We start from the raw sequence: 24841 nt of genomic DNA on the forward strand, positions 1-24841 counted from the left end.
CGCAGGGACTTCCTGCCACCACAGCAGTACCCCTGTCGAGGCTAGGACCCCAGGACTGGAGGGCAGGCATACACTCCCCTAAGTGCCGGAGGAAAGGGCTAACCTGTGCCCGGGGCCCTGGACCCGCCTGCCGACGCGTGGTGCCGGAGCTGCGCTCCCAGCACTGGCTGCAGCGTCCCGGTTGGACATCGCCGCAGAGCTGTCGCAGTGTGCGGAGGCTCTGCGGTGGGAGCGGCCTTTTCTTTAGAAATGAGGAAGTTTGTGGTGGGTTCTCTTTGAGTTGACTTTTTTTTTTTTAATAGATTTTCTTTTTCTATTTTTATGCCGTCAGAATCCTGGTGGAGGCGGATTAAAGAAAAGAACTTGACTGCTCACCAGGAATTCGGGTTCCTTAAGATCTTGGCGCTTCACCCTTAAAACCATACAGGGCTGATTGTTTCCAGATCCTGACCCGGTGACATTCCTCCCTCCAAAGTTGGCCTTGGCCCAGACATCTTTTCAAGAAAAGCAATTTAATTAAGAGGTGAAAAATAAATTACGTGGATTAAACTTTAGACATGTAAAATCCAGTGTGCTGTTGAATGAAGACGGTACTGGACTTTCTGCTAATCTTAGCTCCATTCATCTTTAAGACTCAGCTCCCTTGATCCTATAAAAGCACACATGATGCCTAAGGTATATTGAGTGTGTGTTTGGAGGATGGAGAAATGAAGGAATGGGGACCTTGACAAGAGAGGAACTCCACTTCCATCAAGGATCAAGAAAGCTCTTCACAAGTTTCTCGAAATTTCTGGGATCCAAACCCTTGTGGGAAATTCAAGGAGGGGGCCACATAGTGGTCACATGACTAAAGGCTGTATTCTGTCAAGGAGAAAGAGCAGAATGTAATGAACCCAGCTAGGAAAGGACAAGTGTGATGCTCTAGAATGTATTTGAAAAATAATCAGACAGAAGATCACAATTACCTGTCCTGGCCTCCCTAAATCCCTGGAATTGGTTGTTTTTTGTTTGTTTGTTTATTTGTTTGTTTGTTTGTTTTAGTACCAGGGATTAGACCCAGGGGCTCCTAACCACTGAGCCACATCCCTAGCCCTTTTTTTTTGTATTTTATTTAGAGACAGGGTCTCACTGAGTTGCTTAGCACCTTGCTACATTGCTGAGGCTGACTTTGAACTTGGGATCCTCCTGCTTTACCCTCCCACCGGCACATCTCACATTGTGAATCCATGTGAATTAGGACATTTGGGTGAGTATTTTAGCTTACTTTTAAGAAAAAGTTATCCACTAGATGAATGGCGTAGTTTTCTTTTTCTAGAACTCTAACCACAGAGATAAAGTAGGCTGGTTTAATTTAAGGTGGAGAATTGATGGGAAGCATGCAGATAGGATTGTCCACTTCCCAAAAGTTTTCATCACTTTATTAACTGCTCATATAAATTAATTTTACCCTGATGCCTACATTTTTCCAGCCCCTACAAATGAGTGCTTCTTTACAGTTTGAAGCCTGGTAACATTCTAATGATGCTCCCCTATTTGTTCATCGTCAAAACAAATAGCCTCTAATAGCTCTACCTGAAAAAGTGGTAAGTGTGCCTGTGGCATTTTACATGATCTGTATTCATTGAAGCTATCTTCTGCCTTGCTTCTAACACCCAAAATCTTCCTTCTACATTTCTAATTTCTGCTCAGGATAGTTAAAATTTTACTCACTATCCCCACCCCATACCAAATCTGTGCCTCTCCTTTGTTTCCAATCCCAGTTAATCCATTATTTCAACATAAATTTATTTAACACATTCCTCCCGGCACTGTGCCTGAGTAAACATATAACATCCAACAATAAGATATTCACTGAGTAACTGCAAGCTATGTCTTACCCTCCAGGAGTCTACACCCCAGTTGAAAAGACAGACATCACACAATCACTGTATAGCTTTCAAGTGCTGCACAACTTTATACAAGGGTTTGTGTTCTAGGACAATGGTGCTTTTACCATAAGCCCATTTGTTCCCATGGGGCAGGAGTGGAACCCAAGTGGCGGGAGTGGAAATGGGAGGGAAGAGATGCAGACAGTTAAAAAGGAACACGGAAATGTGTGAATTTGGTTGTGAAGGATTGGTAGCTTAGGATCAAAGGAAGGTTTTCTGTTTGTGGGGGCTTCATTTGTTTACCTTTTAAGATGAGAGATCCTTGGGAATATTTAAATGCTGATGGAAAAGGTCTGAGAGGAACATAAAGACGGAGGAGAAAGGATTAGCGCTCAGAATTAACAAATTCCTGCAATGGATCATGTTGGCGATGTTGAAATTGAAATGAATAACTTCACATTCCCAGCTAAGATATGCAGAGCCTGAGACCCACAGAAATGACATTCCTTTCTCCCTTGTCATGTGCCCTCCCCTGCCCTTCATGTCCTCAGGGGAAGGTAATAGACAAGTGAGTGAAAGGAAGAACCAGGCTTCCCCAGTATCAGAGTATCAGCTTAGCAATAGGTTTGAAAAGTACACAGCAACTTCAGAAAAGTCTCAACCTATATGCCTACTGATTGTTATTTTATTCTTAAACAAATAGTGTACCCTTGCCTTTTTTTTTCATTTTTTCTTCAACATTTTGAGGTAAAATAGATAACTATTTTCTATTTTTTTTTGAATTTTTAAATATTTATTTTTTAGTTCTCGGCGGACACAACATCTTTGTTTGTATGTGGTGCTGAGGATCGAACCCGGGCTGCACGCATGCCAGGTGAGCGCGCTACCACTTGAGGCACATCCCCAGCCCCTAGATAACTTATTTTCATTCTCATATTTCAAGAACCTGGACAGATTTTTCAACACTTATTGTTTTGTTTGTTTGGTTGGTTTTTTGTTTGTTTATTCTAGTTTTATTTTGTATTATTATTACTATGTAGGTGGTCAGGAAGCAGGATTTATTGACAGATGTTAGTAAGGAGAAGGTAGCATAGTCGAAGCCCTCACAGTGTAGGGCCTTCCATTTGTCCAGGGGACAATAGTTGTGGATGAATCTGAGCCTGTAGCCATTGGGCATAAGCCATTTGTCAGCCACCATATCTTCAAATTCATCCTCATTAAACTTGGTAAAGCCCTACTTCTTTGTATGTGATGCTGAGAATCGAACCTGGGCCGCACGCATGCCAGGCGAGCACGCTACCCCGCTTGAGCCACATCCCCAGCCCAGCCCTACTTCTTTGAGATGTGGATCTTTGGTGGGTGGCCAGAGTGCTTGAACTTCGCCCTGCAAAGGGCCTTAATCACGTGTTTCTTGTTCTACAGCCTAGTGCTGATGGACATGATGACTTGATCAATGTGAACCCTGGCCACCATGCCCTGGGGCTTCCCAAAGGTGACAAGCATACCTGTCTGGAACTTAGATTGTGAAAAGCCCTAGATCAGAGACATGTGCATTTATTTTAAAGGACTGTCTCAAAGATCCCTTAGGGCAGCTCATATCAGCAACAGGCTGTGTACATGACTGAAGAGTCTGCTGTTTGAACACTGGGTGCCATAAGAAAAGAAGCCCAGTTGCCAACATGCTTAAAGTTTTCAAGTAGAAGTGATACATCTGTTATTTTTCTTAACCTGGCAAGCATCCATTGCTCCTCTTTTGGATAGCCTCACCTTTAGGAATAAATAACCAGCTTTCCATCTTTAGTCCTTGTGGTTTAGAGAGGTGCAGAGCCATCCTCTACCTCCATTTCAGTGGTGGTACAGGATCCAGACCTGCTAATGAGCCACTTCCAGTGCCGTATGCAGGATAAGATATAACAGGAAGTAGAAGTGAGGAAGCTAGGGGTGCGGGGAGAGAGAAAGAGAGACAGAGAAAACACACACGAGCAAATCTTTACAGTATTGTTTGATCATGCCTGAAACCAAGATACCCCTAGACTTTTTGTTTACATGAGCTAAAACATTCCGTTTGAGGCTTAAGCTATTTTGAGTTAGTTCTAACTTGTAGCTAGAAGAGTTCTATATAGCTGTACGTGGGATGTCGCAGCCCAGCAATTGGCTGGGTTGAGGAAGAGTGAGAATAGAAAAGATTCCTCTGTGCCAGGCTAAGGAGCGGAAATTCCTTTTGAAATGGTTGCCAAGAAACTGAACGAAAGGTGTCAGACCTCTCCGTGTCAGGGATAGAGTTTGAGATATTGACCAATGTCAGAATTTTAGAGACTTTAAACTACTTATAATTTTATAAATTATCTAAAGAAAGGCACATGATGATATTGAAACTGGCTGTGTAGAAGCAGAGAAAGAAAGAAAAGCCTGGCTATAAGTTTTCCTTCCTGCTACTAACCAGCAACCCCAAATGAGAAAGAGTCCAATACACCCAGTCATGCCAAAGAACTGAAATCTCACCATCCTGCACACAGTGACCGAAATGATGTTAAGGTAAAGACTAAAAATGGGAAGACTATCACCCAGGTCTACATCAAACTCCTGCTGCTGTGCTGTCCCTATCTGAAGAAGGGAAGACTTAACCCCATTTTAAGTACAGTGACCATATAATTTATCGTCTGAAATGGGACAATTTTGAGTGCAAATAGGGGTGCTATTAATAATTATACTTAGATGACTGCTCTAAAGCAGGTCACCCTAATTAAAAGAGCTATCCACTAAGACACAGCCTTGCACCAGAAACCAATCTGTTAGTCCTCAACCATAGATAACTGTTTCAAATCACCCTGGCAGAGGCCAAGATGGCCACCATTAAACAGAAAACTGGAGAATTAACCAGCCCTAAGCCTGTCTTTAAGACTCCAGGCCAGGGTCTAGAGCAGAGATGAACTTCATACTTCTGAAATACAATATCAAGTGATTGACAAAAACAGCTCAGTTCCAAGAAAAGGAACCCTCCCCGATTTCCATCAAGTTGGGGTCATGGAGAAAAAGTCAGTAAGAATCCTTTTTGAAGTAAAACTGAAAGTAGTTAAATTGGCCAGAAAACTCAAGTTCTCTTCAGGGCAGGTAATTCTTGCTATTTCTAATTAGCAAGAATATGATACTTCCTCTAGGAGAGTCTCTGTGCTTATTATTTACCCTCTCCTTTGCTTTCATGTAAGAGTTACCCTATTTTCCCTTCCACCATTTTACACAGACTGTGTAGGGAGTGATTGAATTTGTAGTTTAGCCACAGGCTGTAGAGAGAATGAAAATCATTAAAACGTCATGGACTAGAAGCTGGGGACCAAGAAAAACCGAGACAAGTTAGACATGAGAAAGTATACACTCCCTTTGGAGCCCAAGAGGATGGATTTTCATGCATATGTAGGGTAATTTCATCCTATTGCGTAGGGATTTTTCCTCCCTCCACTCCCAGTACTGGGGACTGAACTCAGGGTTGCTCTATCACTGAGCTGCATCCCCATCCCTTTTTACTTTTACTTTGAGACAGCGTCTCGCTAAGTTTTCCAGGCTGGCCTCAAACGTGCAATCCTCCTGCTTCAGCCTCCCAAGTAGGTAGAATTACAAGTGTGTACCACCATGCCCAGAAAGTAGGGGCATTTAAAAAATCATGTGTATGGACAACCAGAAGCAGGAAATGGATCATAGTATGTATGTGGCTACTGCTTTTTGATGGCTCTCTCAGCATCCAATTCTACTTTTTCTTGTGTAAATAGCCTGATTTTTCTTCTAACCACCTACTTCTCCTTCCGTTTGGGTTTTTGTGGGGAACAGGGTGCTTTCTTCCCTATCTCTTCCTCTTCATTGTCCAGTTCCAGGGCTGGTCTTATAACCCAGCCCTGGCCAGTCTCCACCTCCCACACCCCACAGACTAGTGATTGGGTCAGGGACGGGCATATAAAGCAGAAGCTAAGGTCAAAGAAGCCCTCTTTCTCTGTAGCCACTGCTAATCAAAAAGATAAACCTGGACATGATGGAAAATGTACCCTGCATGCAGTCAGAGAAGCAAAAGGAAGAGCGGAGAGACGGAGAGAGAAATTCATGTGAGGTTTTCACGTGACCATTTCTAATCTATCCTGGTACTTTTCAATCCTACACACCACTGAATTCCCCTCCCCTGCCATTCTGTTTGTGTATCCAATTTGAATTGAATGCTGCCTATTTCAACAGACATTGTCCTGAGTAAACTCAGAGAATTGGAATGTTTTTCAGTATATTTTTGTGGTGAAATTACTCAGAAAAAGAGGGAAGGGAAAACAAGAGCGGTCAAAAGCCCAGACTTACATAAACATCAGCCATCCACCAAGAGTTCTGTATCTGAGGGGACTGACACGCGGTTGTCCCCAGCGTCAGCTCTCTATTTCCACAATCCAGGCCTGGATGGTTACAGCTGGGTGTTGTAAACCCACCACCTGACTACCTTCTAGGTTTTAAATGGTAAGTCAGTCGGTGCCTGACTTAGTTTCATCTTTGTATTGGATTATTTTCTTCAAAAAAAATAATATTTCCAACCCTTAAAGATATAGATGAGCCAGGTTGGTTTATCAATAGGCAACCTACAGCTTCATTTTTCTGGTCTCGTGTCATTTTGTTTTGTTTTGTTTCCTGGTGGCCACTTAGTGTCTTCCTCTTCAGTCCTCTTTTAATCACATCCATATCAGGGCCTTTTCCTTTCTTCTGCCTAGAATTAACAATCCAGCTCCTATCCCAGCCTTCCTGTGAGTAACTCCTCATCCTAAACCTAAAACATCCAGACTCAGAGTGCTTGCCTAGCACGTGTGAAGCCCTGTTTTCCATCCCTAACACCAGGGAGAATGTAAAACTAAACCTTGGTGTCACCTCCTGATAGAGATCTTTCCAACCACTCCATGTAAAGGAGCCTACCTTATTCTCTGTTAGCTCTTTGCTTTCTTCATATTTGAAATAGTTTAAACTTTGTTTACCAGCTTTTGGTTTCTCTCCTGCAACTAGCATGGAGACTTCATGAAGATCAGAAACTGTTTGTTTTATTTATACTTTAAAAAAAATTTTTTTAGTTGTAGTTGGACACAATATCTTTATTTATTTTTATGTGATGCTGAGGATGGAACCCAGTGCCTCACACGTGTGAGGTGGGCCCTCTACCACGGAACTACAGCCCCAGCCCTTATTCATAGTTTTGTCCCAAGAGTTTAACACAGTGCTCAGCTATTATAGTAGGGATTCGTAACAATGTTCATTGAATATATCTAATGAATATTTTGTAAACAGTTGTGGGGAACAGCATCCATGTTCATTGATGGATAACTTCTCTTGGATATACTTTTTTACAGTAAACTTTTTATTAGAGTATAATGGTAAAAATAAATATTTCATTCATGTGTTCAGATTTTTGAAGCACATCTTGATCCCCAGAGGAGAATTTGGGGAAGAAGAAAGTGAAAGTGTTTCCCATCTGATCAAAGGAAGTGGAGAGAGGAGAAGGGAATGTTATCACTGGGATTAGCCAGGCTGAGGACTGTCCCTAAAATAGCCTGCCTCTGACAACATTTCCCCTAACCAAAGCCCAAGACCATTTCCTTGCTGGGCTCCATAGACTCTGGAACCTCTAACATGTCAAGAATGGAGAGTAGAGGAAAATCAATTGTAAGTAACAGGAAAAAAACTGGGTCATAGAAACCAAGGTATAGTTGTACTCAGCTCTGTATTCCAAAGATTATAAAATATTTAGTTTACTAAGTTTTTAAAACAAACCACTACCTGATGTAATGGGAAAACATTAGACATTCTTTCTCTAAGTTTTAAAGCAGGATAAGAATACCCAACATCACTCTATTCTTCAGCTTCGTTCTGGAAATCTACACCAACAAGAGAAGACAATCAAAATTATTAACATTAAAAAATAAAGAAATAAAACTGTTGTTTGCAGATGCTATGGTCATCTATGTGGAATTATTTTCAACTGAAATTCACTCATTTATTTAATATTCACAAATAATCTCTGTTTCACAAGTAAGGATAATGAAGTTCTTAGAAACTCGTTAGCACTGGTGTATGCCTGTAATCCCAGTATCTTGGGAGGCTAAAGCAGGAGGATCGAAAGTTCCAAGAAGACTCAGCATCTTAGTAAGGCCCTAAGCAACTTAGTGAGACCCTATCTCAAAATTTAAAAAATTAAAAAGGGTTGGGGTTGTGGCTCCGTGGTTAATTGCCCCTGGACTCAATCACCAGTACCACAAAAGAGAAAAGCTATGTTAGCCCAAGACTGTTCTTGAGTAGGCCTTAGATGCTGAATATAAGCCCAAGAGACAAGAGTTTACTCTGAATAGGAACACTCAGAGTGAGAAGGGGAGAGCCAAGAAGTTCTCGCCATCCATCCCTTCACCCAGAGGCTCATTCACTCAGTAGCCATAAACACACTGTGTTCACCAATGCCTGTTCTCCTCCCTGTGTAGTGCTCAACGTTAGTGACAATTGATAAGTTAATAAGAAATACTTATGGAGCCTGAATATATCAGTGAATAAAACTGAAGATGAAGGCCCTGAGAGCAATCTGGCAGGACACTAAGCACATGTGGACAGAGCTTGCAAAGCAGACAATGGGAGCACATAAGAAATGGGGAGTGTCAGAGACGATGCTTCCTAGTAGGTGCAGCTGAGCCCAAAGGTGGAGCTAGGTTTTCTGGGCACTTAGAGTAAGGACAAAGACTTGAGATGCTGTAGGGCAGGGAATGGGGCAGAACAGTTACACAGAATGACAATGTCTGAGACTGGAGAAGTAGGTACAGACCCAGAATGATATCTTGAGCCATCCAAGGGAGTGTAGGAGGTGGAGACGCACAAGGCATTGAAACACAGACTGGAAAAGAATTACCGACAGACGGAAAAGTGTTTCTGTTAAATCATTCTGGGTTTTGTTGTTGTTATGTGTTTTTATTTTCTACTGTGTCTACACTCAATGATGTCTAGACTGAGATCAGCATGCTAATTTTTTTTTTTAATCACTAGCCACAGCTTTTTAAGTGGTGTTGCCAAAACCACTTTGGCCCATTCTGAATAAAATCACATGTGCATCTAGTTGACTACATTCCCCCACCTACTTCTCATGTCCTCTCTGTGAGCCTTGTGGCTCCATTACCAGTTTTATCATCTTCAATCAAGTTAGAGGATATAGCTTCAGAGAAGGAGAATAGATAAATCAATCTATTCAATAAATATTTAGGGAGCATAAATACATCAGTGAATAAAATAGAATTCCCACTCTCAAAGAACTTACAGGCTCCAGTGAAGCAAACACATGGTGATAATTTCAACATCAAAATCAGCAAATGTTACATGATACCATGTGCCAAGTTTGTTCTACATGCTTCTGTACATGAATCTTTAGTCATTTAATACTCTCAACAACCCTGTGGGGCACTTACCATTTATCATCCTTGCCCAGTTCACCTTCTAGTTGGTTTAAACCCCCAGCAGTATTCACAGCTTCAGGGTCTGTGCTCGGAACTCCTTAACCTTAATAACTTAATGATAATCCAATGTGATAAATGACCCAATGCAGAGACATTGCATTAGAAAAGTGATCATGGTATGACTAGCCCTTAATCTAGTCTTCAGAGTCAGGAAACATTTTCTGAGAAAGTTTTGTTGGTTTTTGTTTTGTTTTTGGTTTTTTTTTTTTTTTTTTTTTTTTGGTACTCGAGGTACTCTGCCACTAAGCCACATCCCCAGCACTATTTTGTATTTTATTTCGAGACAGGGTCTCACTGAGTTGCTTAGCACCTCGCTTTTGCTGAGGCTGGCTTTGAATTCACAATCCTCCTGTCTCAACCTCCCGAGCCACTGGGATTATAAGTGTACACCACCGTGCCCTACTCTGAGAAAGTTTTAACCTGGAAGCAGGAGGAGTTTCACCAGGGTGAGAAGAACAAAGCAGTGATTCTAGGTTGAAGGAATCTTGGGTGCAAGAACCTAAAGTCTAGAAGCAGTTGGTCACAAACAAGGACTTTGGAGCATCCTGGACGGCCAAAATGAGGACAGAGTAAAACAGTGGGAGTCGGGGGAGGGAGGAGTAAAAAAGTAAAGGGGGTTGTTTTAGATCTTAACATTTCAGTGTTAGGAGAAATCACACAGACAAGGCAATGGAGCTAAGTTCCAGAAAATTCTGAATTTGAATAGTATAGCCCTTTCAAGAAATGATGACCTTTTTTTTTCTCCAACTAAGATCAGAATCACTTTCTAGACTTGTGAATTTATTTAGATAAGTCTCAGGAAAGTATTTCTTATTACTTACATAGTTAGACATTTTAACCGTTCACCTTTGAAGAAAGGAATACAAATGTATTAGAGGTAATAAAAGAGCCAAGCATGAATGCACACACCTGTAATAATCTAGTTATTCAGGAGGCTGACGCTGGAGGATTACAAATTCAAGATCAGCCTTGGGTAATTTAGCAAAACTCTAAAGTTAGAAAGGTCTAGAGATACAGCTCAGTGGTAGAGAGCTAGCTTGACGTGCTCAGTCCCCAGTATCACATACGCACTTTGGTGGAACTGTCATGGTTATATTCAACATTTATTTTTGTGGAGCACCTCCTTTATGTTGATATGACACCAGACAAAAACTCAGTGAGAAAGAAAGCTTCTTGAGCCTGTGGTATGTGTATTTCAGCAAATCCTGAGTATCTTAATGTGAAGACTTGCAAGATAACTAAGGATTTGGCCAAACATTTAATTTCATAGATGAAGAAATTAAAGAGGTCAAGTGATTTACCCACATTCATAGCCATTGATTTAGTGTGATGCTGGGGACATGACCTAGTGTCTCACACTTGTAGGCCAGTGCTCTTTCCAATAACACCCTGTCTCCCACTATAACATGAACCACAGGCTCAAAAGAAACATTTGACAAGACCTCAAGAAGTGCAGGGTCAGGATTCTCATTGGCACACTTATTTAACAATGTTTCATAAAGTAACAGCCCACACATGACCAAATCTGTCCAGTTTGCAAAAATATTTTCATATTCGTTATCTTATTTAAGCTTCCAGTGGTGCTCTGAGAAAGACTCCTTAGGTATTAATAACTCCATTTTACAGATAAAGAAACTGAGTTTCAGAATTTCACTGACATAGGGCTGGAGATGTGGCTCAGCGGTAGCGCGCTCCCCTGGCATGCGTGCGGCCCGGGTTCGATCCTCAGCACCACATACCAACAAAGATGTTGTGTCCCCCGAGAACTAAAAAATAAATATTAAAAATTCTCTCTCTCTCTCTCTCTCTCTCTCTCTCTCTCTCTCTCTCTCTCTCTCCTCTCTCACTCTCTCTTTAAAAAAAAAAAAAAAAAAGAATTTCACTGACATAAACATGGTTACAAAGTAAGACAGGGCAGACTGTTTCCCCAGACCTCAATCACTGGGCACCAAAACATTACAGGACTTCATCAGAGATTTGGTCCCATTTACCTCATGTTTCTACCACCACTCATAACACAAATGATGAAATTTAATTGGTTCTACTGTCACTCGAGAAGGAAGTGCGCTTAAACAGTAATGTCGAAAGACTCCCAGAACTTCAGTTTGTCTTTATTGAGATTTTCTGTGATACATACATGCAGATTTCTTGGTCTAATTAGAGTCTTGACTCAGTTCCATGAAGACCCAAGGCCAACAGCTGAATTCTGATGCTGACCAACATGTGGCATAGTACAGGAATAAAATGTGTTTTATAATATAGATTCTCGACAGGCACCGTGCCACACGCCTGTAATCCCAGAAGGCTTGGGAGGCTGAGGCAGGAGGATCCCAAGTCCAAGGCCAGCCTTAGCAACTTAGTAAGACCTTAAGCAACTCAGTGAGACCCTGTCTCTAAATACAAAAGAGGACTAGGGATGTGGCTCAGTGGTTAAATACCCTGGGTTCAATCCCCAATACTAAATATAATATCTATCTATCTATATATATAAATATAATGTATATATTATACATATATACACACATATATGTGTATCTTATTACTTACATAGAGTTAGATATTTTGACCATTCACCTTTAAAGAAAAAAATACAATCATATTAAAGGTAATAAAAGAGTCAAGCATGATGATGCATATATATATATATATATATATATATATATATATATATATGTGTGTGTGTGTGTGTGTGTATGTGTGTGTGTGTGTGTAGTGAGAGAGAGAGAGGGAGAGAGAAAGGGAGAGAGCAAGAGAGGAAGAGAAAGAAAGGGAGAGAGAGAAAAGGAGGGGGAGAGAGAGAGACAGAGAGAGAGAGAGAGAGAGAGAGAGAGAGAGAGATTCTTAATTCCTTTAGTATACCTACCACAAAGTTAGCTGGTTAGAAAACTGAAGTGAAAATGGAGAATAAAAACTATAAATTGTGGTTAAATGTTTTATTGGCATGAAAGCCAATAAACTTGACTAATAGAAAGGGAACTTAAAATGTATTCACATATATAGATTACACAGGTGAGATGTGACTAGATTATTACTACTATAGAAATTATAGCTGGGGGTATGGAATAGTGGTAGAACCCTTGCCTAGAATACACGAGACCTTGGGCTTGATCCACAGCAATGAAAAAGAAAAAGAGAGAGAGAGAATTTCAAAGACGTATTTAGGTTTAAGAATAAAAATCACTCTTCACATATCACTACTAATCTTGCTGCTGTCCCAGTGATTTACAAAAGTTGCTTTGTTTTATTTTAGAAAACATATCTTGAACAAGACTTTGTAACTACCTACAAGTAAGTTATCTCTATCCTTAGTGTGTGTTAGTGACTAATGCTTTCCAATTTTGAGAACTGGAAAAATTTTGAAGCAAAAGACAATTCCAAATAAGTAAAATATTCCACTACAGCTAGTGCATATAATAGATCCCTTATTTGAACAGAAAGAGATATTTTTAATAATGGAAATAATCTTCTATAGTCCAAACTTTCTCTATTAAAATTTGGAGAGGGCTGGGGATGTGGCTTAAGCGGTAACGCGCTCGCCTGGCATGCACGGGGCGCTGGGTTCGATCCTCAGCACCACATAAAAATAAAATAAAGATGTTGTATCTGCCGAGAACTAAAAAATAAATATTGAAAAATTCTCTCTCTCTTTAAAAATAAATAAATAAATAATTTGGAGAGACATCAAATTATCCAGGGTCTGGATTTGGCTCTTGAGGCTCCTATTCAGTGACTGAGGCTCAACCCTTTTTTCCTACAAGGATTTTGGTTGGGTGCCCCACAATCTTTAAGTCCCTTGCCTCTTTGCTGTCATTTCTCCATCCTGTGAATGCCTGTAGTTGTAATAAACCATCCCACAAAACATTTATGTCTTCTTCTTCTTTTTTTTTTTTTTTAGTTGTAGATGGACACAATATCTTTATTTTATTCATTTATTTGTATGTGATGCTGAGGATCAAACCCAGTGCCTCACACTTGCCAGGCAAGCACTCTGCCACTGAGCCACAGTCCCAGCCCCATTTATGTCTTCTTTTGGTTCATGACATTGGTTCATGACACATTTTCATCTTGAAGCTCTCTGGCACAGGAATCTTTCCTAAAATTCGTTTTTAGTTGACACATTAAAATTGTACATATTTATGGGTTACAGTGTGATAATTCAATACACGCATACAAATGCTAAATGATCAAATCAAGGCAATTAGCATTTCAATATCCTTAAACATTTATTATTTCTTTGTGTTGGGAGCCTTCAAAACACCACTCTTCCAATTTCTAAATAAAATCTATAATAAATTGCTGTAAACTATAGTTGGCCCTTCTGTGCTGCAGAACCCTAGGACTTACTCCCCATCATGGAACCAAATTTTACTACCTGTGATCTCTCCTCCCATTCTCTCCTTCCCATCCCCTACTGACCACTACCTACTGTCTTCTTCTATGAAATGAACTGTTTTGGATTCTACATGTGAATGAGAACATATAGCACAAGGACCTTCCCCTACTCTTATCTCTGCCTGTCGCCCCCATCCCCCAAGTGCTCAGCAACAGAGTAGTTCTAAGTCCCTGGAGGAATGTAACTACTCAGTAGTCACAGGCTCTCCCCTAGCAGAAACTTCAGAGGTGGGTTGAGTAGTTTTAAATTGGCGGGCTTTTTTGGTTTTCTGTTTGTTTGTTTTTCAGAAGAGTCTCCATACATTGTCCAGGCTGACCTTGAACTGCAATCTTCCTCTGCCTCCACCTCCAGAGTCCCTTGGATTGCAAGTGTGTGCCACCATGCTGGGTAGATCCCAGAGTAACCTTTATGTGTTCCTGTTTTAGCGCTCCAGCTACTCTCTGTTCCCAGATTAACTTCCTGACTATTCTCAATCACAAATCCTTTCTTGTCCATAACTTCAATGATACTAACTTTTTTATTTCTCAAACTTTGTTTCCTTTTCTACTCTAGAGTTCACTGTTAGTTTGTTTGGGGGGGGGGTTGCTTCCAGAGGCACTTTATCCATTAGCAATAGGTTCTTTAATAGCTACTTTAATTATTAACACTTACAGTTATTTATAGAGATTACATAGACCAGCCCATGATATGGGAACTCCTGTCCCAGGATGATGATTATATCTCTGTGTACTTAGATTGTCCGAGTACACACTGTATGTAGATTACTTTTTTTTTTTTCTGTGAGATTTTGTTCATGATCATTTGCTTCAGCTGTTGATATAAAGAAACCAGTTTAACAACTTCAGAAAGTCAACTGAAAAAGGAACTGGTCAACCTGTATACTTATTCAAAATGAATACAAGAGTTATTAGATCTACGTCAGGATTTTTTTTTGGGGGGGGGAGGAGGGGATAGGAACGCAGGGCTTGATAGGAGGTGGATGGTTAATCAGTATATATCTTAAGTTGCATCTGTTGTGATATTGGGATTTTCTTCATGTGAAGAGGCTAGAAAATCCAAACAAGAGTTTATCCTAGGCTGGGGTCTTTGTAGGCACAGAATTTAGGGATGTAACTATTCTAAGAGTTCAAATCACTTCAAAGAATGCAGTTTCCAAGGACCATCCTGAGAAATGTTCAAGTAAAAGAGAGACAGAAGCTGTAAAGCCAGAGTTCAGCTAATCAGACTGGATTCAACACCGTGGTTAATACCAATAACTTCTCTTTCCGTGTTGCTTAAATCAACCCCAATTCTTAATTCTACTTAGTTTTTAAATCTGAAAATTCAAGTGGGTACTAGACTGATGATCATCTAAGAAAGTGTAGGGAAGAAAGGAATAGGTGGTCAGGGCTGCCTTGCCGTCTCCAGGTAGCTGGAGCAAAACAGGTACTGCATTCTTTGGGAGGTGACAGATGAAGGAATCTATTGTTACCAAAGAGCAGTTACCCAAGACACCCTGAGGCATCACATTAGCAGACCAGGACACATGACTGTTTCTTAACTCTGTCTCCAGCTTGGAATCACATGTCTCTTGTAAGTGGTTATTTGGAGAGAAGGGGAGAAAATATTTGTTTTTCTGCTTTCCATGCCTCTATTAAAACGTAGGTGCTACAGTCACCATCATGAACTTTGTTTTTTATTTTTTTTTATTTTTTGGTACTAGGGATAGAACCTAAGGACATTCTATCAGTGACATATATCCCCAGATCTTTTTCTTTTCTTTTTTTTTATTTTGAAATAAGGTCTTATTAAATGGCTGAGGCTGACCTTGAACTTGTGATTTTCCTGTCTCAGCCTCCAGAGTCACTGGGATTACAGGCATTTGACACCAAACCAGCTTCTTCATGGACTTTCTTGGTAACTGCTCAGCTTACATTGAGTAGTCACTTTGTAGATGTGTTGTTTAATGGCATGGTCAGGAAGGATATTTGATGCAGGATAGTTGGTGGACAGGGTTCAGTCAGTCTTAAATATTCAAATCTAGTGTCCATCTAGGAACAGAACTTTGGAAAAGTAATGATTGTTAACTACGAAGAGCTTAATATGTTTCAGAGTTTGGGCTAAAAATTTTAAATGTATCTCCTAATTTACTCTTTACAATAATACACAGAGGCAGTTATACTTTCTCTATATAACTATGAGAACACTGAAGCCCACAGAGGTTCAGTAATATACCCAAGATTAGCAGAGACAGGCTTAATACCTGGATCTGACTTCAGATCCCAAGCTACTCTCCCAGGAAAAGTACCACCTGCCATGTGGCTGAAGGGAAAGCTATAATGCTACACTTTTTTTTAAGTATTGATGGACCTTTATTTTATTCATTTATTTATATGCAGTGCTGAGAATTGAACCCAGTGACTCACACATGTGAGGCAAGCACTCTATCACTAAGCCACAACTCCAGCCCCAAGGCTACATTTTTTTAATCTCACAGGTTAAAAGATCAAAAATGCTTATTTACTTGCAACTTTTCCCCAATCTACCATGCTTTGCATGCGCAGATATTGGAGCTGTGTGGAGTTCAAATGGTTTATTTCTATAGAAGAATGCCCAGCAAGCAAATAGACTTGCTGATATTAGCCCCCAGGTGGATGCTACAATCTATCAGGGTGTGATGTGAGGTGTATACAGTTCTCACTGGCAGGAAGTTTACAACTGCTTTTTCAAGATAAAATGTGCATATAAAACGATAACCCAAGGCAGCATAAGATAAGTAAAAAACACGTGCTCCACATCGGAGGAAGGAGAGGACACAGTGGTCAAAGTGGGGTTCCTGGAGGAAAAGACAGGTTCTGAAGACTGAAGAAGAGCATTTATTGGGAGGTAGAGGAATCATAGACGGAGCAAGGAAGTGGAAGGTGTTTTAGGAACAGTGAAGACACAGGCCAACTCTACTAGGCTTAGTAGGGGAGAGGTATCAGATGAGGCAGGAAAGGCAAGCTGAAATTGGATTGTGCAGAGCCTTGAAAATAATGTATAGACAGTTGTCTGAACTCATTACAATAAATGAAATTTCCAATGTAAAACACTAGGCCTACTATAAGCTGTTATGCAACACTAGCAAAAAAAAAGAGCAAGGGCTTTGGAAAGAAAGTCCATCTTGGGTCAGATTCTAGCTCTGCCATTTACTAGCACCGTGACTTTGGGCTACTTAATTCATTTCTCTGTGTTTCAGTTAAATTAGTTAAGTGTGAATAATTCCCATCTCACATGGTTATGGAGCAGCATAAGCAAACCTTTTCTTTAATGAGCCAGATTATAAATATTTTATTTCTTATGGGCTATTGTAGGGAGAATGCACAAAGACATATACAAACAATTGAACAAGACTGTGTCCCAATAAAATTTTATTAATAAAGCAGTCATCAAGCCAAATTCTTAGCCTTTAGAATATGGTTTGCCAATCAGTTATAGAAGAAATAATAAAATAATATCTATAAAGCATGTTGTACAAAATAGATTTTTTTCCATACTGGGAACTGAACCCAGGAGTGCTATACCACTGAGCAACTACCCAGCCCTTTTTATTATTTACCTTGAGACAGGGTCTTCTTAGTTTACCCAGGCTCCACTCAAACTTGTAATTCTTTTGCCTCAGCTTCCTAATTCATTGGAGTTTCAGGCATGTGCCACCAAACTTGGCTACAAAATAGAATTTAAATAGCCGTTCCAATGTTTATCAACTCCTTTTCCCCCAAAAAACTGGCTTGAACCTCCATTATGACATTCTGTTGTAGTTTATACTTATGCATCTATTCTCTATCACTTGCTTTTCTGTTTTGATGGCCATAATATAGTCCCATAAAAAGGACTCCAAACCCACCAGTTTTCACAGGTTTGTTTTTGTTGTTGTTTGGTACTGGGTATTGAACCCAGAACCATTAGATCACTGTGCTATATCCCCAATCCTTTTTTTTTATTTTTTTATTTTGAGACAGGATCTCCTTACATTACTGAGAGTATCACTAAACAGCTAAGACTGGCCTCAAATTTAAAATCCTCCTGTCTTAGCCTCTAGAGACACTGGAATTATAGGCATGAAATACTGTAACCTGGCTGCCTTGGAGGTCCTTAAGGGCAAATTTGCTAACAGTATAAAGAAAAGGGACTCTTCCTGAACATAATCACGAGAAGCAGGCTCATTTTCTAGGATGAGAGGGCACAAAGCAGCACCCTCCCTTTGGTTATAATTAGTGCCAAGAGCAAAGCACTATAGAACTCCACTGAGTAGGAAATTTGGAATGAAAAGGCGCCCCCTACTGGAGCCTTGCAGAACGCAATTGAATTCTGTTTCACTACTCCAGCTAGGATTATACAAAATGAACATAACTCCACAAGCAGTTTGATCAAAAACTCGTTTGATCAAAAACTGTCTTGTGAGATGATTTTTGCTTTTGAGAAAATTAAAAACAGAGTGGCTAAGGATTGAATCAAGGGTGCCTTCCGTGAGATGAAGCAATAGAGAAAGAGCACAAGATAGGTTTTGGGAGAAGGCTGGGTGGAATAGTCTTACCAGGGCAAATGGTGGGAGACTTTGCCACCTCCGAAATTTTATATAGGACCTGTTGCCAACAACATAACAAACAACTTCGATAAGTACTCATCAGTCCATCTCAGTGAAACCTCTCCCGCTGCAAAAGAGTTCAAATTGTGCTTGACATGCTGTAAGCAAAGCAGTCATAAACCAAGCTAGTCCACAGGGATGACTTGATAGTTCTTTACCAAAGATGCCCTTTGGTAAAGGGTGCACCAATTTCCAAGTGGTTCTTTCCTTCCCCCTCACCAATAAGCCACTTCCTTAATTACTGAGTCAGGTTTGTTGGACTCTGCATTACAGAGAGTACCTATAATCCTCCTGGAGCCCCTTTGGTAGTCACTCTTGGGAGTCTGAAAGCAAAACAGTAGAAAATTAGCCAGACCATGATAAGAAGGAGAAACCAGATCTTGTTTCTGATGCCCGTCTGAACTATAAAAATAACAGAGTTCGCAATGTTAATTAAAAGCAAAGCAAAGATTATGGTAGGAAATATGTAGCTTAAGAAAATAGGGCTGGGGCTATAGCTCAGGTCCTGGGTTCAATCCCCAGCACTGCCAAAAGATAAAAAAATTATATATAGTACAGACCTAATGAGTCATACTTGTTCCTTAGAGGAGTGAATCTCAAACTCAGTTCCTACTTATTCCATAAATAGGAATGCTTTTTGAGCTAAATTTGAGTAGAACAGTGGTAATGCTCCCAGGAAAAAAAATTTAATTACTGGGAAATTTTTTCTCAATTTTATCTGTAGCTGTTTTCCTTTTGCTTATGCTAAAATCTAGCTTCAGCCAGGTGTGGTGGTGCATGCCTGTTATCCCAGCTACTTGGGAGACTGAGGCAGGAGGATCTCAAGTTCAAGTCCAGCTTTGGTGTCTAAGTAAGACCCTATCTCAATAAAAAAAGTAAATAAATAAAGTCTAGTTGTCAGCATTAAAGTAGTCCTTTAGCGAGTGGATTTTTTTTTTATTTTTTGGGTACTGTGGATTGAAAGTAGGAGCACTAGTGGTAACTGAGCTACATTCCCAGACCTTTTTTAATTTTTATTTTATTTTATTTTATTTTTAGTAAGACCCTATCTCACCAAGTTGCTGAGACTGGCTTGAATTTGAGATCCTCCTGCCTCAGCCTACTAAGTCACTGTGATTATAGGCATGTGTCACCTTGCCTGGCTTCTTTGGTGAACATTCTGAATTACATTATATTTCCATTTTTGGTGAAAAGCACTTTCATTTCAAACTATTCTTCACCTGAACTTGAGATTAACACTATTCACAGTTTGTTGTAGGAGAACCATGATCTAAGAATATTTCATTACTCTTTAGTTTTGTACATTGACAAGACAACCAAATGAATGTGTTTGGGCAATTATACTTCTTATTTATACCTCTCTCTGGGCCATTAGAATAAGAATTTTCACTAGGCATAGTGGCACCCCTATAATCCTAGGGATTCACAAAGCTGATGCAGGAGGACTTCAATTGGAGGCTAGCCTGGGCAATTTAACAAAACCCTATCTCAAAATAAAAAAAATTAAGAAGGACTGGGATTGTAGCTACAGTGTTGGAACACCCCTGAGTTCAATCCCCAAGAGGAAGAAGAAAAAGGAAGAGGAGGAAGAGTAGAAGGAGGAGGAGGAAGGAGAAAGAAGAGGAGGAGGGAGGAGGAGGGGGAGGAGGAGGAGGGGAGAGGAGGAGGAGGGGAGAGGATTAGGAGGGGGGGAGGAGGAGAAGGGGAGAGGAGGAGGAGGAAGGAGGAGGAAGGAGGAGGAGGAGGAGGGGAGAGGAGGAAGAGAAGAAGAGGAGGGGAGAGGATGAAAAGAGGGGAAGAGGAGGGGGAGGAAGAGAAAGAAGAATTTTCTCGCCTTGGTTGACCTCATTCTAAAGAATTGAACCTTGCACCTGGTCTTAGAATCTCACCTGATGCATCAACAAGATATTCAGGCAACCTGTATTGGATGTTCAATTACCTACTTCAGTAGTGGCCTATGATAATCCTTAGCATATGGCTGATTTCCCTGTGGGTCTGGCCTTTATGCAAAGGAGATAATCTGAAAAGCTAGTGGATGAGAATTGGCTGGATATGTTCGACATGTTGGCCAGGAAGAATTAGGTCTGCCATACTTAGGTCAGACTCTTTAACTGACTATGGTTCCAAATTCATTTGTTTGCTTTTAGTTCTCAAGTTTTCCAAGTTCTTATCTCTCCAGGCCAATAGGCTTCTATCTGGACATAGGCAACAATTTCCCCCAGAAGGGCCTGCGTGTGCTCTGGACATGTTGTCCTCCAATAGTCACTGAGGCTTTAGGGGAAACTAAATTAATGCCCAGCTCTCTCAGAAGCCAGGTTAGCAGCAACCAACCATCCCAATTTGTATAGGACAGACGGTGCTTTTTGTGCTAAAACAGGTATTAATGTCCTGGGCAAACCAGAGTGAGTTGGTCACTTTACAGACTGGAAAAAACTAGAATCTTGTCTATCTATAATCAAGGTTATTAACAGAAGTATGCAAATCTACCTAATGAGCTAAAGAACCGTGAGGGAGGCAGAAATATTGGGACTCTCTACTGGTCTCTTAAGAGCAATGATCAGGAATAAAGAATAGTGTCTAGTGTGGGGTCAACTGATTAGTCAGTTCTGGAATTAGGAGGAGCAGGGGTTTCAGGCATAATTTCCAGTGGTTATTTCTGTGCCTCTGTGCAGTTTCCCATTATTCCCAGGGTACCTGTGAGCCCGAGAGAGAAAAACTACGGTAGAAATGCTCAAATGAGCCTGTATCTAAGGGCTCACATAGTACAGCTGAGGGCATCTTTCTTCAAGGATCTGAACCTGTAGATGTCCTGGCCAGAGAGAATAGAACCCAGGGGACTGAGGACAGAGACAGATGACCAGAAAAGGACAGCAGAAGCAAGACCTGCAAACAGAGATGATGAAAGTGACAGCGGACAACAGTGGACAAGGTCAAGAGAAGCTCTGATAATCCTTGGGGTCCTGGCCTAACTTCTAGAAACTTCAGAGAACAAGAACACCAAAAACTGGTGGCTCCACCCAAGCTACATATATCTGGGAATTCTCAGAAATAGCTGAGAATTAAGGAAAATAAAAGCCTATTAGCCCATGGTTATGAGCATGAAGGATGGAGAGTGGAATTTTTTTTATTATTAATATAACCCTAGGTTACTATTATATAATACTGCCTATTAAAGTTTGAGACATGCAGAGTATAATTACATTAAACTACTTTAAAAATGAACTTGCTATTAAGTACAAGTACTTACAGAAAAACACACTAATCACAGGTATACAGCTCAATGAATTTTCCCAAGGAGAACACACCTACCTACCCCAAATCCAGATTAAGAAACAGAATATTAATATCATCCTGGTGGCCCACCTCATGCCTCCTCCCAGCCTGTGCCCCCTCCCAAGGGTAATCACTATACTGACCTAGTGACTGACATCTGTTTTGTCTGTTTTTGAACATACATAACTTGTCCGTTTGCCTTGTCTCATGCAACATTATGTTTATGACATTTACCCCTGCAGTTACATGAAGTTCTAGTTTATTTATTGGCACTACCGTGTGGAATTCCACTAGAAATACCCCACTCTTTATTCACCCATCCTACACCCTATTTGTGTTTTATGAGTAATGCAACATGGACTTTCTACTCCATGTATTTTGGTAAATACTTTGGTACATTTCTGCTGGATATAGACAGAAGAGTAGAATTGCTAGGGCAGAGGGCAGAGGGCATAATGTATGCTATGCTTTGGAAGATACTGCCAAGCAGTTTTCCAGAACAATCAGACGATCTGCTTCCTCCAATATTTGGGCATTCCAGTTGCTTATGTCATGCTTTCCTTTGACCATTCTGGTAAGTATGGAGTATACATACAACTTTAAGTTTTATTGACAGTCACAGTTGCACATACCTGTATTCCCAGCAACTGGAGGCTGAAGCAGAAAGATCACAAGTTCAAGGACAGCTTCCTCAACTTAACAAGACACTGAACAACTTAGAGAGATCCCCTCTCAAAATAAAACAGGAAAGACTGGGAATGAAGCTCAGTTGTAAAGCATCCCTGGTTCCAATCCCCAGTACAAAATAATTTTTTAAAAAGTCTTTTTAAATTTTATTTTCAAGTCTGGGAGATTCCCTAACTCATTTAAAATTTATCTTGAGTGTGGCCAAATGGAGTCCTCAATAAAAAAGATTCAAATGGATTCTTTTTCTGAGGAAGTGAAATGTATTTGTAAGAGATTTGCCTTATTAAAAAATGAATTTCCCTGCTTACAAGGTTTTAGGAACTAAATGAAAGAAAAAAAATCAAAAAAATGGATGAAGGGTGGCCATGCAAGAAGATTTCCTGTTCTTCCCAAACTGGTTCTTTAATTCTTCTGTAAGTCTTGATGCTAAAATCCTTCTACTAGACTGCATGATCTCTCTTCAGATGTCAGCTATAATAGCATAATATGTGGACCCAGAGCACAGAAGATTATTGCTAGAGATCTGCCGTCCGTATTAGTGGGAGAACTGCAAAGCTTTTCTTGTAATCGATCTTGAAAGCAAAGACTCTTTTCTCCTAGGCTATTTCTCTAGGGGAAACTGTGTTAATTTAAGAGGAAAGAATCTGTGATGACCAAATCACAGACAATAAAACAACTCTGGGAGTGCCACGGGATTTTGTGGATTTCAGCTCTAGAGATCAATATATAAAATGTGCATGATCGGTTTTCTTTTTTTATTGTTTCCCTTGGTCTAGGGATTTTGAATTCTGCAAAAATAATTTTTGTCCTTACATGAATCACTGACTTAGCTGTCCCAAAAGTATTACGTACTTAAATTGTGTCCTAGAGCACTGAAAAGATTGAAAGGAAATAAGGAATTCTCATATTCTGTTAGAATGTTCCTTTTTTTCTACAGGCTTTTTGGTCACAGCTAACTTGAAAGAAAGTAGTCCACCACATGGCCTGAAAACAACTTTTGAAAAAATAATAAACTGAAACCACATTTGTGTCTTTTTGCAAACTGGGCTTCATTCTTCCCAGTGCTGATAACAAGGACAGTTAAGAAACCACAAATTAAAAAAAAAAAAAAAACAGAATCATGCAAATGAGAAAGGACATGAAGTGAAACAGGAAGGAAGTGACATGAAAACTTTTATGAATGATGTTATGATTAGTAATTTCCTCAAAATCCCTTAGTATCATAAAACTTTTGGTTTGAATACAAGGAGAGAATTGGGGACATCATTACCCAGTTCTTACATAGGTGACTTTTTTTCTAATTTCAGGGGTTAGGTACCCTGGCTTTGTTCCCCCACCAGACTATCATCTTCTTCAGCACAGGGACCAGGTATTGATTAAAAAACAAAAATTAAGCACCTGCTAGCTGCTGAGGAGGGTAAAATGACACTTCTGCCATCAGACCTTTCTATGCAGCCACCTGTTGAACCCCTCACTTGGTGTCTGCTCTCAGACTCCTGGAACTACACTCTCCTCCTCTAGAGACACTCGAACTTTTCCTGAGCCCTTATGATGCCCACTATGCCTAGACCAGCACCTGTTGCTCTCTGGTACGCATGCTCTACCAAACAGACCTTCCAGCACATGAAGATAATCTACCACCCCTGCTTCTAACTGCCCTACTCTATCGGTATGTCCACTTAAAGTTCTAGAATCTTTTTTTTTTTTTTGTACTGGGAATTGAACCTAGGAGCACTTTACTACTGAGTCCCATCCCCAGTACTTTTTATTTTTTTCTTTTGGGACAAAGTCACATTCAGTTGCTGAGGGTCTTTCAAAATTGTTGAGACTGGCCTTGAATTTGTGATCCTCCTGCCTCAGCCTCCGAGCCACTGGGATTACAGGTGTGTGCCACCATGCCCTGCAAAGTTCTGGAGTCTTCCAGGTTGCTCATCTAGCTCTTTTGGGAGCCGCATCACTTCATTCATAAATATATTTTTCCCTTGGTATCTGTGAAATATTAGTTCCATAACCCTACAGAGGCCCAAATTTTCAAGACCCTTATATAAAATGGCATGATACATAAAATCATATAATCCTATATCATAGGATTATAATCCCACACTTATAATTCCAGCTATTCAGGAAGCTGAGAAAGGAAGATTGTAACTTTGAGGCCAGCCTCAACAAGTGAGTAAGACCCTGTGTTAAATTAAAAAATAAAAAGGTCTGGGGGTGTAGCTCAGTGATAGAGCACCCCTGGGTTCAATTCCCAGTACCACAAACAATAACAACATCATCATCATCATCATCATCATCATCATCATCATCTCTAGATTATGTATAATATTAATACAATATAAATGCTATATAAATAGTTGTACTTTATTGTTTGGAGAATAATAACAAGAAAAGAAGTCAATACATGTCCAGTTACAGATGAAATTTTTGGGGGAATACTTTTGGTTCATGATTGGTTGAATCCATGGATATGGAATCCACAGATACAGAGGGTCAAATGTGCTTTTGCTCCACA

The 24841-nt window shown here is 40.2% G+C and overlaps 1 long non-coding RNA gene and 1 pseudogene across 2 annotated transcripts; one reads left to right on the top strand and one right to left on the bottom strand.

Annotated features, from left to right (window-relative positions):
* The first annotated feature begins 14 nt into the window (after positions 1 to 14).
* LOC113200315 (uncharacterized) lies at positions 15 to 21395 on the top strand. 2 transcript variants are annotated; one of them, XR_003303035.2, is made up of 7 exons: positions 15 to 225; positions 332 to 523; positions 1116 to 1246; positions 2673 to 2742; positions 12618 to 12655; positions 14048 to 14128; positions 21156 to 21395. It is a non-coding gene; the product is annotated as an uncharacterized LOC113200315 (long non-coding RNA). The 2 variants fall into 2 exon arrangements; XR_013342173.1 differs by having other exon boundaries at positions 15 to 523.
* Positions 3434 to 3556, bottom strand: LOC113200323 (small nucleolar RNA SNORA70; annotated as a pseudogene).
* Positions 21396 to 24841: the final 3446 nt, after the last annotated feature.

The sequence above is a fragment of the Urocitellus parryii genome, chromosome 11, assembly GCF_045843805.1.
Source record: "Urocitellus parryii isolate mUroPar1 chromosome 11, mUroPar1.hap1, whole genome shotgun sequence".
Classification (NCBI taxonomy): Eukaryota; Metazoa; Chordata; class Mammalia; order Rodentia; family Sciuridae; genus Urocitellus; species Urocitellus parryii.